The following is a 20488-nucleotide window of genomic DNA, read 5'->3' as shown; positions in this document are numbered from 1 at the left end:
TAAAGAATACTGTGCAGTGGATTTATGCTGTTAATCTTTTTCTTAGATGTTCTACAGAAAAGAATAAACCTTTGGATTCCAAAAAATGACCAAACTTGTGATAAGTGGGCTTATGGGAGGTTAAAGCAAGGTATGTGTGCTATTTGAGATGTTTATCAGTGTATTTTTTTTTTTACCACTCTTTTATGTTAATATTATCACTGAAAAATCAGAATTTCAGATATACAGTAGATAGATTCGGCCATGAGGAAGCAATTTGGTGTATAAATAAGCCAACTTTTCTGCTTCTCACTTTGCATTGCTATCTATGGCTTTATAGTTAATAATAGATTTAATAGATTTAATGTTGTTTGGGATGCCTTTGCATTTAAAGGTTCAGCTGCACAGATAAATCTCGATGGTCACAAACCAAGAAAAACACTGAAGCGCTCTCCAAGGTGCTGATCTCTCTCACGTCAGCTACCATCGCTATTAAGCATATCCATCTGTGTGGCACATTCCATAGAGTTTTTACACTACTGTTATACTGAATTATTGTTAATTGCTTGCACAAGGAAATCATATATATTACTATTTACTTTCTATATGTTAGTAACAATTCACCTTTTGAACACATGGAGGTATTTATATGTAGATATTTATATGTTATGTGTTGCTTTGCTTTTAAAATCTTCAGCACTAGCTGTTTGTCACTGATTGAAAAATGTCTCTGCTGAGTCTCAGAGCTGTGTTATGACTGCACAGGCTGTGGCAGACATCTTGAAGCATGTATGTGTAATATGGACACTTTGCTTTTAATGTTCCCTTGCGCCATTTAGCACAAGTGAGAATCCTGCCACCCACCTCCTTCCTCACGCTCCCTGACAGATTATTCTTCCCCTTTTTCTCCCTTTTCCTGAACCTGTTTGCACAGCTGTATGAAACGTGTATAGTCTGCTGCCACTGCTCTCTCTGTAAAAGAGAGAAAAGGAAAGTGAGAGAAAGTGAGAGAGAGCGACAATGAAGGGAATGAAGGCTGGAAAATAACAGAAAGTAAGCATGCTTGACAATTACTCCTTTGTTAGCACTGAGGCCATGTTCTTGTTTCACAATAACAGAGACGTGATGGAGAGCGGGAGCGTGTTTGTGGTGATATTTGGAGCAGAGGGTAGAAAGTGCTTAATTCAACCTGCACAGAAAATGGTTTCATCAATCAGCTTGCAACACTGATTTATGAGTTAAAATATGTTTATTCATGTTTCTAGATCAACACAGGATGTGTATAAGTGGGTGAAGGGACCTTGTCTGTTTGTTTCTTCACGCCAGTGTAAACTACATGTGTTTGTTTGCAATTATATGAGAGTACAGAAAAAATATGCTTCAGTACCAGCACAGAGAGCCAGTTGTACTTCCCACTTATTTATAATAATTATATTGCAATAATTCATAATAATTATGACTTTTGGGCTTGTCCTGAAGTCATTGCTTGGGTTTTGACGTTCCCATTCACTTTTCCCTGTATGTGTCTGTCTGTGTGTGTTTATGGCACTCACATTCCTAAACATAACAGAAACTCTTTATGGGTGTGGGTGGCCCACATCAGTCAAACTTTACTTCCTCCTGTGTTCTGCTTTCGGGCCTTGCAGTGAACATATCATAATAACCACCACCATTACTGTTCGATTTTTAAGCACAACCTTACACTTGCACACAAAGGTCTTGATATGGTACTAGAATGGTGTGACCAAGTCTGTCTTTCTTATCCTTAACATTAACCTCAGTAACCAGAAGGATATATTTTGGCTTTAATTTAAATGAATATATTCAAGATTGTTTAGTTTTTGTGACCCATTGTGAAGACATTTTTAATCCTCACATGGTACTAAATATATGTATACAAAACATACACAAACATACATTATGTGTGAGGGCCTTCATTGACATAATTATTGATGTATCTATTTAATGCTGCACCTATTCCTAAATCTGACCCTAACATTAACCTCAGTAACCAAAAGGAAACCATATGTGTCTTTTAGGGTTTATAATTTATCTCTTTGTTTTTTTCATGGGGCTCAGCCAGATCTCCTCTGAATGTCTAAACTGTCAGATATGCCTATCCTTGTGGGAACATTTGATTCTTACCAAGATATTTAAAAATAGCCACACATACTCCAATCTGCAGTTCTGTCATATTTAAGCACTCCTTTAGCCTCTTTAGAAAATATTACACTCTCTTACCATGAAACATGGCAAAAAACCCATAAATGACACATCATTCACTCAGACACACTGACAAAAACGACTCTTCCTTTCCCCTGAACTGCAATGACTGTGAAGGATGTGGTCATTTATGGTATTTGAAAGTATATGTTGGAAAAGTGTGACTCTCTTTCACCCGTACCTGACTGGAGGTGAGTCACTGTGTCTCCTCTGGCTGCTCTCTGTGAGAACGAATGCCTGTGCTCTCATTCTTTCACAAATACACACGTACACACATGCTGCAGACTTTGGCATGTTTACCCATTCCATCCCAGTAAAATAATCACAGCACATGGTAAAATAATCACAGCACACAGAGCATGGTAGCTGAGGGGAGAAGGGGGAGAAAACTGTGAAGTGACTGTTTGGCCTTCTAAACCCCCCCCCACACACACACAGACATATACTCACTCAGTTACACCAGCCAACTTCTGAGACCTGGGTCTTGTTCAAGGTCACAATTGTCTTCCTTCCAGGAAGCCCTTTTTTTCTTCTCTGTTGTTTTTATGAGCTTGTGTTTTCAGCACAAGAGGACAAAACCTCAACATAGCAAGGCTACGACATCATACTGCTGCAGTAGAGGTTTGAAATTAGACTCTGGGTTCAAACAGCCACTCTGCAGAGCTGCCAGAAACTGAACTGAACTGAAGTGAATTGAACTTATGTGGTATCAATAGCGTGAAGTAGCAAGCGGCTGACCAACACAAAACAATAGTTGTGTTTCTCACAAACAGATACTCACAAACTCAGGAAAAAAAAAGCCAGAACCAGGCAGCTTTTAACACTCAATGTGGAAGTACATCATTTTATTCAGACTACAATTCGGTAATCATGGGCTAAAATGACTGGCAGTTAGCACTTTATAAACACTTGTGATTTCTTCCATGCATGCAGTAAATATTTTGCTGACAGACAGTGATGTTGCACAATGTGAATGAGAATTGATTCTGGACACTGGAATCTGGATAGATTGTAGAATTATTTACTAACAGAATATATATATATATATATATATATATATATATATATATATATATATATATATATATATATATATATATATATGTGTGTGTGTGTGTGTGTGTGTGTGTGTGTGTGTGTGTGTGTGTGTGTGTGTGTGTGTGTTCTGAGTGCTCTTGTTCTCAAGGGGGGTCCTGATGAGACAGAGAAGAAGGGTAAAGTGACTGAAACTTAATGCCTAAATGTGCTCCACGCTGAGCCAGCCCACTTTGAGCCACTGCTTCTTATCCAAGTGACCTCAGGCTGACTTTCCCTCTAAGGGTCATCTGGGGAAACGGTTAATGAGAGCCTAATGACCGTGTAGTCAGGACAGATGTATTGAGTAGACCTACCAGGGGAATAGCTCAGAGAGCTGCTAGTGTTACTTTCAGATTGCACAAGGATTACAGTCAAGCTTATTGATGTTACAAGACATATTTCTATTTTGAAGTTAAGATAAAATGAAAACTAAGTATAGAGTTCTTAGAAGAGATTTCTTGTAACTTCACAATGTTGTTCACTGAAATTCCACTGCTACTTTCTTTAACCTTTTCTATTTGTTGGCATTTTAAACAGAAATGAACAAGCTGGAGTGGAAATCCTCTTGCTCCATATGTGTTTGGGTATTGATGATAGAGGATTTAGGGTCAACTTAAGTTGGTTGGCAGCTGTGGCCTTTTTTAGCTGATAGAAAATGAAAATTGAGCAGGAACCCTGTAATTGCATGTTGGAAGCCTGTGGCCCTTGACAGAGTTTAGGCTGACTAAGATAAATTGCTGGAGCTCAGCAGTGAAACCCACCATGAAGTCACCACTGACTGCCTTCAGACTGATCCTGATAAAATACAGTCGCGCCTTAAGTATTTTGACTCAAATTGATTTTTTATTTAAAAAAAATTGAAATAAAGCAATTAAGGTGAGATTAAAGAGCAGATTTTCAGTTTTATTAAGACTATACTGCCTTAACCTTGTAGGAATTACAACCATTTAATTTGTACCAACTCAAAAATAATTAGACAACTGATTCGAAGCTGTTTCTTACAGGTGTACCCTGTTTCCTATTTATTTTATGACAGTTAAGGAGATAAATGTTCTGGAGTTAATTCCAAGTGTTGAATTTACATTTAGTACTGTAGGTGTTCATGGGAAGTCTCAATATGTGCCCAAAGAGTTGTTGATGTAAGTGAAGGTGACCATTATTAAGCTGAAAAAACAAAACAGACCTATCAGAGAGATATCAGAAACTTTATATGATCAATAACTTAGTGGATTTTAAAAAACAAGGAATGAACCTTTAAGCCCAGCAACACTAAAAGGCCCAGAAGAAAATGAAAGAAAACTAAAGTAGATGATTTTAGCATTCTTTCCTTGGTGAACAAAATCCCATTTTATAACATACTGTATAGCCAATTTAAGAAATACTTTTAAGGAAGTCAGTGTATCATTATCATGGTCTACAATCAAGAGACACCTTCGTGAATCTACATACAAAGGGTTTACAGCAAGATGCAAACCATTCGTAATGCTTAAATATTGAAAGTCCAACTTAGACCTTGCTATAAAACACAAAAGCCTGGCATTCTTTGAACAGATGAAACTAAGACGAACTTGTACAAGAATGATGGGAAGAGAACTTCAGGCCGTTTGCAAGGATTTGTTTTGAAGTTTTAAAAATTAAAATGATAGAAATGTACAATTATGTTAGTTTTTCCAATTATTTCTGAGCCTGTGAAAATGGAGGGACTGTGTAAAAAATGGTTGTAATTCCTAATATAAATTATTGTTAAACTCCTTGAATTAAAGCGTAAAGACAGACAGCTTCAACCACATTGGATTGCTTCATTTCAAATCCATTGTGGTGGTGTACAGAGGCAAAATTACAAAAATTGAATCACTGTCCAAATACTTGGACTTGACTATGAATGGAATGATGTTACAGTGGTTTATATATATATATTGTAAACATTTGGTTAAACTACATGTGAACCAACATACTGAATGTATACTGACTACTCAGTTTCCTGGCCTTGCTTTGTTTGTACAGACTGTGTGTTTAGCCCCTTGCCTCCACAAGCCACTGACACATTCATAGATTTTGGTATTGAGACAAGTGCTTCCTTTGTGATACCCTAAAATTTATTTCTAAGGAAGTGAGAAACATTCCTCCTCTAGTCAATGTTTGTTTTAAAGTCTCAGTTACAAATACAAATGCCCAAGTACTGAAAAAGTAGAGGTGTATCCTTTATGTTTTGTACTTTTGATGGTATGTTAGTTTAAAGGACTGTAAAAAATACTAATGGTATCTGAATCCTGACCACTTGTTATTGGGCTGTACTCTAGGGAAGGGGAAATATGCCTGGATGTTTGGATATATGTGGTTGGAAGTGAGCTCTGAACATGGAGGCAGATGTACTGTACTGGCAGAGCTGACCAGAGATGGCACTGAGAAGGGAACTACATAAAACAATTCAAATACATGGCAAGAGAAAATTACAGTAAGTGTGAGGTGCGATGACAGATAAAAACCAAAAAGAACAATCAGCATTGTAAAACAAGCATGATGGTATTTGTTTAAGAAATATGATCTTGTCATAGACAGTATAAATTTTGATTATTGGTGAACTAAATTAGCTTTACAAGCTACCAAATGCACTTTCCCAGCTAAAAATCTCATAAACAAAAATCTGCTTGCTCTCTTTCTCTACTCCATTGGATTAAAAAGGTTTTGTTCTTTGGCAATACCACCTAACCTCAGCATGAGCTATGATGAATAAAACAATTTTATGAGTTTTCAGCTTGGTGTTAAGTCATTTCGCACTGTATTATTGAATTCTGCTGTTTGGAGTTTATGTATATGTTTCTGTTTTTAATGATCTGTTGAATTAATTTCCCATGTGAGGGCAATAAAACGAAAACCTGGAAAAATTATGAATAATTTTTTATGTTCTTATTACTTTCATGAGCAACAAACAATTATAGTACAAATAAAGTGCCATTATTTTGCTTTCCTCATACCATGAAATTGCATTTTTTGTGTTTAGTGAGGAAGAAGTTACTGCCAAGTAGAATTTTACTGTAATATATGTAGCAGTCCAGAAAAATAACAAGGAAGTGTAAGAGATTTAAAATAGGTTTTGGCTAATGTAATACAGTCAGTGGCATACCGTGGACTTTGGGCGGCATTATATGAGCCCACCACATGCTACTGCTTTCCCAACAACTATTACAATTACAATATTTTAAAATGTAACCAGCTGTAATTACATATCCATCTACCCCATATGCACGTCTACATGCTATTAATTATTTTGTACAGCATTCAAATCATAATCGCCCATAAACACTAATATATTACCCTACATTCAGACACCAGTTAAATTCAACACATTATATTTACCTGCCATGCGAATAATTGTTTTACCAAATCTTACCAAGTCTTTTACTTAATGCTTATATGACAACCTGTCACATTCCTGGACCTGAAATAAACTTACATAACACATTTACCTATACAGCTAATTAGATTTTTTTTGTTTGTTTTTGTTTTAATTCTATTCAATTGAAGTTTATTTTCATAACACTTTTAACATGGACATTGTCTCAAAGAGGCTTTACAGAACATAAAAAGCACAATACAAAAATATTAAAATTATACAAAGATCAATATAATACAAAAATTCAAGATTAATATTAGACTCATATTTAAATGTGTTTGTATATAACCTGAGGTGACTGAGGTGACGGTGGCAAGGAAAAACTCCATTAGATGGAAAAGAAAGAAACCTTGAGAGAAACCAGACTGAAAATGGAACCCATCCTCACATGAGTGACACTCGAGGGTGTGATTATAAATATACAGTCAGACAATTGTGTATTGATGAGGAGGATGTTGTCCTCAAAGACCACATGGAGTTGGCATCTCCTCTAATAATCATTTCAACACCGCCAGCAAGGCTGTTCTAAAGTTTAGGAGCTGAATTAGAAAACGCCCTACCACCTTTAGTAGACTTTGATTTTCTGTGAACTTCCAGAAGTCCTGAGTTTTGTGATCTGAAAGAGCATGACAGATTGTAATGTGTTAGAAGACTAGTTAGATACATGGTTAGATACATGGATAAACCATTTAGAGCCTTGTGCGTAAGTAGCAGCAATTTGTAATCAATTCTAAACTTAACAGGTAGCCAGTGTAGAGATGATAAAATTGGGGTTATATGGTCATATTTTCTTGTCCTGGTACGAACTCTGGCAGCTGCATTTTGGACTAACTGTAGCCTATTTATTAAAGTTGCAGGACAATCACCTAGTAATGCATTACAATAGTCTAGAGTCTAGAGGTCATCAATGCATGAACTAGCTTCTGAGCATCAGATACAGACAGGATGTTTCTTAGCCTGGCAATATTTATAAGGTGGAAGAAGACTGTTTTTGTAGTTTGGGCGATATGATGTTCAAAAGACAAGCTGCTGTCTAATATAAGGCCCAGGTCTTTCACTGTCCAGCTAGTATTAACAGTACTGTACATCAGTCTAAATGGATGTTAAATTGTGAGAGTTTCTGTGTACTGTTTTTTTGGATTGATAAGTAGTATTTCTGTCTTATCATAATTATAGCAATAGAAAATGGCAAGTCATCCAATCTTTTATATCTTTAACGCATTTAGTTAACTTAGACAATTTAGATATTTCACCTGGTTTTGATGAGATATATAATTGGGTATCAACAGCATAACAAAAGAATCTAATCCCATGTCTAATCATGTTTCCCAAGGGTACCATGCATATTGATAAAAGCAGAGGTCCGAAAACTGATCCTCTTTTTAAATCTAAAAATAGCATCGATGAGACAGGTAGGACCAAAACCAATTTAAAGCCTGTCCCTGAATACCTGTGTAATTTTTGTAAGTGATCTAGGAGAGCATTGTGATCTATAGTGTCAAATGTAGCACTAATATCAAGTAGAGCTAATAGTGCCTCAGTCATGTCAAGTTAAGAATAAGTTGTTTGAGTGCAGTTTCTGTCAAGCAAGACAAGGATAAAAGCAGACCCAAACACAAGGATAACGAATAAAAACAAAGATTTACTAACAAAACATAAAACAGGGACAATAAATACACGTTTTTTTTTATCTAGTAACAAAAACTGACAAAACAAGAACTAAAACACAAAAGACGACAAAAGACGAGGATTCTGCGAAGCTAACCGGAAATAAATACACATAATTATAATCCAATTACAACCAGATGAGTATGACAAGACATGTGACAGAAAACACACTGCCTGAACGCCCCCTAAAATTCCGCCAGAGAATGTCCAAGCAGAAGTCCTGACAGTTTCTGTGATGGGGCCTGAAATCTGACTGAAACTCTTCAAGGATATTGTTCTCCTGTAAGAACGAGCACAGTTGAACAGACACCACATTTTCTAATATTCGAAATGGGTCTGTAATTTGATAGTTCATTGATAGTTCATAAATGAGGTTTTTTATTGAGGGGCTTAATAACTGGCAACTTGAAGGTTTAATGGATGTGACTTAAAGATAACAAAGAGTTAATAATATTTTGAAGAGGAACATTGTTGGAGTTTACTCAGGGGCACAGTCCTAGAAGCTTTCAGAGCCTGTCTATAGCTGTTTCTCACTATAAGTTTCCATGTTTCCATGTTTCCATGTTTCCAAAGCGAAACATTCAGAGCTGTACCTGTAATTTTGTGTGTATTCTGGTAAAGCTTTCCTAAGATACACTTAAGTAAATGTATCTCAAGATGAATGTAAATGAGGACTCTGATGAGAACTCATGTATATTTACTCAGGTTTGTAGACAGAGGATTGGTTGGCAGCTTTACTGTGGAGTCCCTGCTTGCACTGCACTGCTCATTGGACTGAGTCAATGAGCATACCTTACTGTATCTCTCTCTCTCTCTCTCTCTCTCTCTCTCTCTCTCTCTCTCTCTCTCTCTCTCTCTCTCTCTCTCTCTCTCTCTTCAGACCTACAGTACCTGACTCATGCCCTACTCCTGGTTGGACTTCTCATCACCTGAATATCACTTGTCGCTTCTGGGGATGGCTGCACATTTTGGCTGCACAGCCAAAAATTCACCATGAGATTACTGTGGATGTTCTACTTCGGGTAGACTTCAAATGCTAAAAAAGTTAAAGATATAATGAATTCAGCCTCTGATGCTCATATTCAAGTTGCTTATAAAACTCATAAATCCATAGTTACACATTTTGATAATACAATATACAGTTATAGAAGATGAGAATGGGTTTCCATTTGAGTCTGGTTTCTTTCAAGGATTCTTCTTTATCTTTGGGAGATTTTTCTTATGTTTTCAATGTAAATGTAAAAATATACAGAATTAATATATTGCTGTTAAGCTACTTTGTGACAATTTACATTATTTAAAGCTCTGAACAAATAAAACAGAATTGAAATGACTTTATTGAGATCCTGGGCCTCATTTATAAAGCTGGATATAAACAGAATTATTAGTAATTCATTTATAGGACTATCTTTCAGAAAACTGTTTGTAACTTACTTGTGTTTCTGAGTGTGTAATTATGCGTAAATCAACCAACTATTGTAACCTGCTGGCCCCAAACACATACCCAAATGCACGCTCAGGACCTGTGCTGGACAGCTGTCTGAGGTTTTGACTGACATGGACAGGTCTGTCTCTATCCCAAGCAATTGTGCTAACTTGCTTCAAAACCACCTCAATTGCCCTGGTGCCTAAGCACTCTAAGCCAGCATGTCTGAATGGCTACCACCTTGTAGCACTTACACCCATAATGTACAACAATGTTGTTTGTTGATTTCAGTTCAGTATTTATTACAATCATCCCTCCAGGCTGATCTCTAAACTTGTTGACCTTGAGCCTAACACCTTCCTTTGTAATTGGATACTGGACTTCCTGACCAGGGCTGTTCCAGTGTGGTATCCAAGTTATTGAAGAAGAAATTATCATTAATATCTTGTAACTGATACCAACTGGATTTTTACCCACAGCATGACTCACTCTTGTGTCCCTAAGGGTTTTTCAGATTAGTTCACCGTCACTATGTTTCACTAAAATTCTGTTTAGGACTTCATTATGCTTTCCTCATTTCTTTGTTCATTTATTTCAATTATTAATCAGTTATCGAAATAGATTTTTTTGTCTCTCACGCATGACCCTAAGCTTTATTAGAGAGGCTGGTACTTTGACTGGAGTCAAGCAGAAAAGAGAAAATCCAAAATCACAATGAAAACCAGGCAGTGTATCTTGAGTGGGCTATGGGTCAAAGAACATGAACAACAGTAACAGAGATCAAACGCTTGGAGTCACATAGGCAAGGATGCTTGAATGAGACTGTGCAAATTGTGTGTGAAAGTCTGGGATATTCCACGGAATTTATGAATGTGAGACAGGTGTGTGTGTGTGTGTGTGTGTGTGTGTGTTCAGCAATCAGAGGATTGTGAACAGACATTAAGTTCATATGAGTGATCAGGTGACATGGCTTGTAAATGCATAGGCTGGCTGAGGATTCTTGAATTTAGATATTTTAGCTCAACATACACTAAAATAAAAATGAACGAATAAACATTTTGTTTCACAATATTCTGTCACATCTCTGTTGGTCCACAGAATTTGCATTCTGTACATGAAAATGTTTGCGTTACACACATAGTTCCAAAAGATCTACATGCCAGGTTTCGTGTGCAAATCTGTGTAGAACATGACAGATTTCTGTCTGTTATATCTAAATAAAATAACTAATGTTCCAGCCAGCTACTAAAAAGAAGAAACATATTTTTACCAGTTGTTGCAGCATTAGGTGTTCAATCCTGAGCTTTTGTGGGCTGAATTTGATTTGATTTGAATCTGATTTGTCAGTAGCATATTCAAATAAATAGACATGGTGTGGGAACATGTTGCAATAAACACAAACTAGATACTGTATGAATCACTAGAAATTGTAGTAAAGTGACAGACTTCTCAGAAATGAGATCAATCGTCACATCTGATAACATCTTAATTCCCACCCATGCTTAGTTACGTTATACTATTTTCTGTGACGTACTGTTACAAGGTGTCAGGAGGCAACTGGAGGTCATCCAAAAACATACGCATCATCCTGAGTCACGACCAGAAACTGTTTAGCAATACTGGAGAACTTTGGTAAAATGATTTTTATCACTGCTGACTTATATGCTTAATGAACTGATGTTGATTTCTGCTACTGTAGAGGTACGTATCCAGTAGATAGCTAGTAAACTAGTACACATGTATCATTGGGAAATAGGAGTCTCTATCCAAACCTCTGTTTCATTTAGTAATTAGTCAAAGCCATCAAAATAAGAACATGACTGTTCATCACTAACATAGATAAATATGCACATTTTATAGGTGAAAGTTTTCAGTTTTTAGTCAATTAAAGAACATACCATTTATTCCAATTTCCTATCCAGGCTTGTTCTCTTCTATCACTTGACAGCTATCATCCCAACAAAACAAAACAAAAAACCCATCATCATCTTTCTGAGCTAATGCTAATGCAAAGTCATAGGACAACTGAACATTTAGCTCTTCCTTACACTGTACATAAGCCAACCGACATTCATGAATGGTGTGTTATTCATCTAAATGTTGGGATGTAATTTTGTCTTTCGTTTTAAGAGAGGATGTTTTTCAAAATTGCTATAGTCACTACACTACAGGACACATTTTCCCCATTCATTAAGTTTTCTTAAATCAAGAAGCCTATAAATGATTAAGTCACAAGTATTCTCTCCACGCATGTGGATTCACTAAACAGGAAATGATTCATTTGTATTGGTTGATGAAAAATCTAAACAACATTCCAACATTTCGCTAAACATTTATAATGTTTATCTGATTAACAGTGATAAAATAAAAGCCGTAATGCGTTAACGTGGTCAGACTGGAAGTTGATTCCTGCTACGTCACATCCCTCAACAACTCAAGCCTCAGCTGTTTTAAGCTGAAGAAATGAGGCTGTGTATACTATATATGGAATGGATACAAAAACAGAGCAATTTAAATGGATTTACTAATATTGGCAAGTCATAGTAAAACTATATATATATATATATATATATATATATATATATATATATATATATATATATATATATATATATACAGTATCTCACAAAATACATACGTGGACATAATTGTTTACCCTTCTTTCAATGAAAGGAAAACTCACAATGGTCAGAGAAAGAACTTCAGGTAGTCACTGTGTTGTCTGGTGATATGGTGTGTACCACACTCCACATTGACCAGAGGAAGCAAAGGAAAGAGATGTCTCAGGAGTTTAGAAAGAAAATTATAGACAAGCATGATAAAGGTAAAGGCTATAAGACATTTAAGAAATTTAAGATCCATGGGACTGTAGCCAACCTCCCTGGACGTGGCCACAAGAGGAAAATCGAAAGACTTCTAAAGAGATCCAAGGTGAACTCATGCTCAAGGAACATCAGTGTCAGATCGCACCATCCGTCGTTGTTTGAGCCAAAGTGGACTACATGGGAGATGACCAAGGAGGACACCATTGTTGAAAACAAATCATAAAAAGCTAGACTGGAATATGCCAAACTACATGTTGACAAGCCACAAAGCTTCTGGGAGAATGTCCTATGTCCTATGGACAACTTTTTGCAAGGTACATCAGCTCTATGTTCACAGACGGAAAAATGAAGCATTTCAAGAAAAGAACACTGTCCCTACAGTGAAACATGGAGGAGGCTCTGTTATGTTCTGGGGCTGCTTTGCTGCATCTGGCACGGGGTGTCTTGAATCTGTGCAGGGTACAATGAAATCTGAAGACTATGAAGGGATTCTAGAGAGAAATGAGCTGTATAAAAACAACTGTGTGTTGTCATTTTCAGAGGACAGTCAATCTATACCACAATACAGTACTAGCAGCACTAAAATATATCCAAATTTAATTTCTATAGTATTGTCTCTTGAAGATATATGTGGGAATAAATATAAATTGTGATATATTAAAATACTATATATTTCATATAATTTAAATTTTACTCTCCATTCTGTCACAAAAGTACATGACCTGAAAGGACTGCAGACAATATAAAAAACTGATAAATAATTACTTAGCAACCACAAGTATTGTTTAGATAAACAACCAGTATTTGGAAGCCTCAGGAAAAGGTATGGAAAAAGAGAAGAAAAATAAATGATATAGGGCAAAACTATGCAGAATTCTGTACTGATTGGTTGTGTGCTCCAGTTCCATTTGTTGGCTGATCCAAGTCAGTGATCAAACATGGAGGCAGCAGTCCCGTAATGTCTGACAGAAAAAAAAGCCTCTGCAAACTAAAGACAGCTTTGGCGAGACACTGTGAGCTGAAACGTGCAGAGCTAAGCAGCACTCCTTTACACAGAATTAAACTCTAGGCTGAATAACAGGGAAAAAAACAACAACTGAATGCTCCAAAACCTAAAAGATTGGAATTTGAAAGCACTATTTCAAGAAAAATGTTTCTTTTCTTGGTAGTTTGTATAGGTGCACAATAGAGATGAGAATACACATCAGCACTCATATGGACAAAATAAAACTAGGCCAAAACATAGAGGAAGTCTGGAGTGGTTCATGTGAGAACATTGTGAGACACTGTGAAAATCTATTGCCTTGGCAGAAGATGCTAAGAAAGACAGAGCTGGAATCCTCATCCAAGATGACAGCATTTTTCACCTGTAACGTTCAGCAAGAGAGCGGCCAAAGGTTAGCCTGTACTGAAACGCAGGCAGCGTAAATAAACACAGCACAAAAGGCAAATAAAATATTTATGCCCTGGTTCAACTGTGCTAGGAAGTAAATTAACACATGTATACATGTACACAGAGACCCAAGCACACACTGTTCATTGTGTTAATAAAACTATTACAACTTCACTTATTTTAATGGATTAAGGATAATTCTTAAAAAGAATTCACACACACATGCACACAAAACCTTTGAACTATTGTCCATCATATGACACACATTAAATTATGTTAACCTTATGTTTAAGGTTGCCTTTGACAACACACTGCAGACACACATCTCTACTGCAGACCGTGAACTTCATGAGACCTCTTATGATATCCTATCACCCTCCAGGCTGTGCACAAAAGTTAGCAACATCCACCAAAACAGAAGTAAGGGCTGCGTAATGTGACACTTGTGCAACATCTGCACTCTGGAAAGTATGATGGAGAAGAAAAAGTAGAAGTGTTTGTCTTTGGGCTTTCACTAGGGGACTCTAAAATTCTGCTGCTGAATGCTTGGGTTTGCGGTAAAACTGTCGACCTGCTATTCATAGAAACCCACAATTTATCACCAACCCATCACAAGGGGCTGGAGGAGTATGTGTATTTGTGTATAGAAGTACAAAGGCGGTTTAATAGAGGTTGGGTGATTGTACATGATACCTATGCACCATTGCTGAAAGGCTCCATGTTAATTAAGATACTAGAAGAAATTACGACACTTTCTTGGATGTTAAAGCAATGTTCCTATTCAAGAATGTCCATAAATTCATGCAAAAGTCAGGGGATGTTATGCAATTACTAAGGTACAAACAGACATTAAAAACATTATCGGTGGAAACAAAATCTAGAGGAAACTGGGTGACTCCCACCCAAAATAACTCCACATAGATGGCAAACCGAGATCAATATTGTGCCAAAAACCATCGTACTGTAAGGTGACAACACTACCCACTGCATCACTGTGCAAACTAAAGTTTATTTAGAAACAAGAAAAACAATGGATGAATTTTAACCTAATCACAAAGACTCATGCTTTAAGAAGCATCTGAAGCTATGACAAGGATCAAACAAAGGCTCATGTGCACACTAACGCATAAAGATCTTTTAATGGGTTCAAACCTGAGTTGGAAACAAATATTTTACATGATCTATGGCATCCTAAAAACAGTTTACAGTAAGAAAGAACTTGAGTTTTTAAGGGCTAGGCTGGTCTATTTTGTGGTCTGGCAACAAATACTGAAGAAATAGCCTAATAATAGGCTGTAAGGACTCTAAAGCCAGTAGTAGAAGCTGCTGCTGCTGATCTTTGGCAATGAGCCAAGCATTTTACATACAGTTAGAAAGCTGATTTTACCATTTAAAAGTGGTACGAATTTTGAATTTTTTATTCGTGTAAATGCAGTTAGTTTGTTAGAAGTTACATGTATGTTAAAAATCTTTAGCTGGTTAATTCTTTAGCTGACAAAAGACGTAACACCTGTATCCATTTAAACCAAGGACATTAGTGTCATTAGTACAGAGCAGAATGATATGTACATATGTTAGCTCTAAATGTCCCGGTTGCTCAAACACCATTCTCACCCCATCAAAGCGCTAACATTAATCCCAACTTTGGCCCAACATTACCTTAACCCTGTCTCATCATGCGTACAGGTGTAGTACTGCACAGTATGTCTCATCTCTTAAATTATTTACATATTATTAAAAAATGTATTCTAATATTGTGACATTTTTTTGCACAGTAGAACCTTTATGGTACATAAATGATTAAATATGGATGTGATAATGTGGCATTGATTCATTATGAGATAAACTATGTACTGTTTAGATCATGAGCAAATTCTGCACAAAATCAGTAAAATATAGATTTTGGCATATGCTTTCCAGTTAGAGTGTTTGTAATGGCATATGATTCAAACGAAAAGATGCTTTGTGTGCTTTTAAAAAGTGGAAAAGTCGTTTGATTAACATGGAAGCATAAAGCAGTCACTGCCTTAGGACTTACTGACTGCATTATGTTTGACATTTCACTATTATAATTACCACAGTCATATTATTTATTTTACTATGATCCCTGCTTTTGCTTTTATTGCATCTTTTTGTCTTTATTTATTTGTCCCATTGCCCAGGGATAGCCATCTCATGGCAGCTCGCTTGAGTGCCCATAGCGCCCCCTTGTGGGTGTGTGTGTGTGTGTGTGTGTGTGTGTGTGTGTGTGTGTGTGTGTGTGTGTGTGTGTGTGAGAGAGAGAGAGAGAGAGAGAGAGAGAGAGAGAGAGAGAGAGAGAGAGAGAGAGAGAGAGAGAGAGAGAGAGAGTATGCAATGGAGATACCAGACCGTTCCATGAAGTGTTCATGAGGTGCACATCTAAATATTTGTCTGAAATGTCTCGTATAATACACACATTACTCTTCCAGACAGGATTAATTGTCAGACATAATTGTCTACAGGTACACAGTCTTCAGCTGTAGCAACAAGCTAACCAAGTTAATCTCTAATTCAAGATTTGTTATCAGTTGATACACAGAGCTTGGCTGGCGTAACCTCAAGTAAAAAGCAGCGGTATAACTTGGTCAGGAAAGAAAAGAGAAAAAGAAAAGAGAAAAAGAACTATATGCTGTTGGCCAAGTCAGTAGGACAAGGCATCTGCCATTATTAGATATTTAGAACACTGAACAGCCTCATAAAGGAACCACACACACACACACACACACACACACACACACACACACACACACACACACACACACACACACACACACACACACACACACACACACACACACACACACACACACACACACACACACACACATTAGAGCTGGAGCTGGTTCTGAGTTGAGAAGGAGGTCACTGCTTGGAATACCTCTGTAATCATTGCTAAAAAATCAATGCAGAAGTAATAAATGCACAACCACAGACCCCCTCCATCTGCACAAGTTACACAATACATTTCAGCAGTGGGACTCCCTTCTCAGAACAATCATAAATAATAAACATAACCATTAAGGGCTGTGCATGTTATATAACTGTGTATGGATTATTAGCCAATTACAGCACGGAGGCTTGAATGGATCTCAGTAAAACGCTTCCCAGATGTACAGCTGTACACTCTTAGAAACAAAGTTAAACGTGGAACCCTTATTTGCTCTATGCAGAACTCCACAACAGATTGTTTGTCTTTTACATAACTTTCCAAACTAGAAATCTTTTTGGAGGCTAAAACCCCTTAACTACACAGATTCCCGAAAATAAAACATTTAAAAACCTATTTTTTCTAAAAGAATAGTCAGCATGTCTGATTGCTAAAGATACTCCTTTGAGACAATCAAGTCTCCAACATTTTGACCATAATTCATATATTCATGTTCCTTCTGCTTTTCCTGTGGGGGTCACAGTAACAACAGGCTGAGAAGCACTGCCCAGACTCCTCTTTCCCTAGGAACAGATTACAGGTCCTGATGGGTGTCTCTTGCTGAGCTCCTCACCCTGTCACAGAGAATAAGCCTGCTAACCCTGGGAAACTCTTTTCCACTGCCTGTACCTGAATCTTTCAGTCACTACCCATGACTTGTGTTAATTTAATTAGGAATTATATTAACTTGCAAGAAGAGAGCTTTGTCTGAACCCCTATTTTTGTCTTCATGCATTGCATTACCTTCAGATTGGTGTAGTTCTATAGTAGCCCTTAATGGGGAAAATTTGTAATAATGATTAGAATAAAATGAATCAAGGTAAGAAAGTATTAAAGTTAGAATAAAGTCTTTTTTTGTCAAGACATTTCTCAGTTTACGCCAATCCAAACTTTGTATTCTATTTCACTTTTCATGCAACCTATAAATGTAATATTTATTGATATATCTTGTGTCTTAAAGATTAAGGAAACAGCTCTGAATAAATAAATGTGAAGATTCCAGCTGTAAAAAATGGTGGTATTTAGACACCTGTGTAAATGTTCACAAATAAATACAAAGAACCAAGGCATCCTGAACATCTCAAGTTATTAGTGATGATTTCTGTGCATATTGAAATGGACGCTGTGTATGGCAGCAGCTATTAATTTGAGCAATAAAGCATTGTAGCCTCTGGTTGTACTGGGTTAAAAAGCTAACATTTTTTATCTGTATTGTTAATCTGTAGAACAGCTTTAGGCATGCTCTGAAGCCTGTCCAGTTAAAACATTTAGAAGACCAGCTGGTTGGACATCACAGGCTCAGCATTGAACCTGCACTCAGACACTTGGTCAGCGTAATAAGAACAATGGTGCTGCCAGAACATAAAGCATACAATCTCTCAAGACCTGGCACCAATCACTGTAGAAATGTATCACTTTAATATCATATGTTATAGTGAAATAAAGAACTATTTCCAGCATTCTGGCTTAAAGAGTCTCAGTACTTTAAACAAATTCTCAGTGTGCCTTGTTTCCATTCTTCACCTCTTTATGTCCTCCAATTCTACTAATGATTTTTCCTCTGAATTATTTAACAGTGTTTTTTAAGAACATATAGATGAAGTGGGATGGAAAATGAAAGCAGTGGTGATGATGACATCAGGTTGGGCCATTTTTCTTTAACTGTTTTTCTGTCTCATGTGGCCTGTTTGGTCTGTATACTAGTAGAAATAAAGGGACACAAGGAGAGAACGTATTTATACAGAGACAAACGTCTCTTTAATACCAAACACATGGCCAGAAGCACTGCTGGTCTGCAGAAGACATTATGTTGGAAATCTTCCAGCTCAATTTCCTTTGTTGGCTTCTGAATCAGATACACATAAAACAATAATGAAACAGTACTTATACTGCTATAAATACGTCTAGCGCTTGTAACGCCTCAGTTAGAATACTGATACAACTGTTCTGTCATGATTACCTGCATTCACATATTCTGTAGTGATTTATGAAATTGCACTACATATTTAGATAAAGCTCAACAGGACTGTACAGCTTGAGATGAACAAACAATTTGGGATTCATCATTGTAATATTTCTATATCTAGGAAACAACCATTTGGTTTTAGGCAGGGATTTTGACATAGCATATAATTCTACATAGCATTTTTGCCAATAGGCTTTCAAGGGTAAATATTAGAGACCTCGGTTTAAGCATCAGAAGCAAAATTCAAAATATCCACACTGCCTGCAGTTTCTGCTGCACAATAATTAGACAAGTTTGTAATGTGATGTGGATTTTCCTCCTGGACTGGAGCTCCTGGTCCCTGCTCAGTCTATTAGAGAGCTAAGTGTGTGGTAAGGCCCAGACTCTCTGACCTCTGGGTGTCTGCAGAAGTGCTGAAAAGTGTGACAAGGGCTGTGTGGATCCTGGAAGCCTTTTTGCTAAGGCTTTCTGCTAAATTCCCCCTGATTTTTAGACAGATCTGCACACCTGATGAGTTATTAGTAGCAACTACTGACAGAAACAGCAAGCAGCGGATAAAGAGATAGTACAACGTAAGCAGAGAGAATGAGAGTGAAAGACTGAGAGTAAAAGAGAAAGAAAAGATGATTCTTTTTAAATAAAAAAATGTATAAAATTGTTGCCTGCAGCACATTGGAATTTGAGATCAGTTCTCTTTGTGTTGGAGTGAGGGGAGATGGTCTGGCAAGATCTGTGTTTGCGGGTCTATATCTCTTATCCTAGGACAGGAGGGATCTACTTTGAAAGTGAATTAGTCACAGAAAACTCCATCAAAATACATGATCTCATTCTTCTCACTGTTGCAGAATCTAGGTGAATTAGGTGAAAACAGACTGTAGACTTTTAGAGGGAAAAAACAGTAGAGTAGAGTGCTTCTTCAATATATCCATTCATTCATCTTCATTAATTAATTTATCCTGACAAGGGCCATTGTAGAGCTGGTGCCTATTCTGGGAACACTGGGCACTAAGCAGGAATGCATGCCCAGTGTTCCCAGGGTAAGCACCAGCACACACCTATTCAAGCATGGGGCAATTTGTAGCAACCATTTCATGGACTTGCATCTTTTTGGGAGATTGAGAATACTGGGGAACACAGAGGACACCAACAAAAAAACTCAAAAAACTCCATCCAGACATTGACCCAAGCTCAGAATCAAACCTGAGAACCCGGAGTTGTGATGCTGCTTGTCACACAACCATGGGGCCCCAATCCAATATGTGAGAAACAACCAAACACAATGGAGTGATGTGATGTTGCCAAATGTGTTATTGGGAATAGAATGTCCATGTAAATGAACTATTACTAAACGATTATAGTACTAGATACTATTTCATCAGCGCAGTTGTATACAGCATAGTAATAAATAAAAACAATTAAATATACATAAAATATTTATTTTTATGTATTAATCTCGATATAAAAAAATTGTTGAAATCTACAGTACTAGACACTAACACTTTGTTTAGAGTAGAAGAGCAACGGACCTTCTCAATTTGAGCAGTGTTATGACACGTGTGGTGGTTACATGGATTATGTCATTGTGAATAG

Source organism: Tachysurus fulvidraco, chromosome 1, assembly GCF_022655615.1.
Source record: "Tachysurus fulvidraco isolate hzauxx_2018 chromosome 1, HZAU_PFXX_2.0, whole genome shotgun sequence".
Classification (NCBI taxonomy): domain Eukaryota; kingdom Metazoa; phylum Chordata; class Actinopteri; order Siluriformes; family Bagridae; genus Tachysurus; species Tachysurus fulvidraco.
This window is presented reverse-complemented; position numbering follows the sequence as displayed.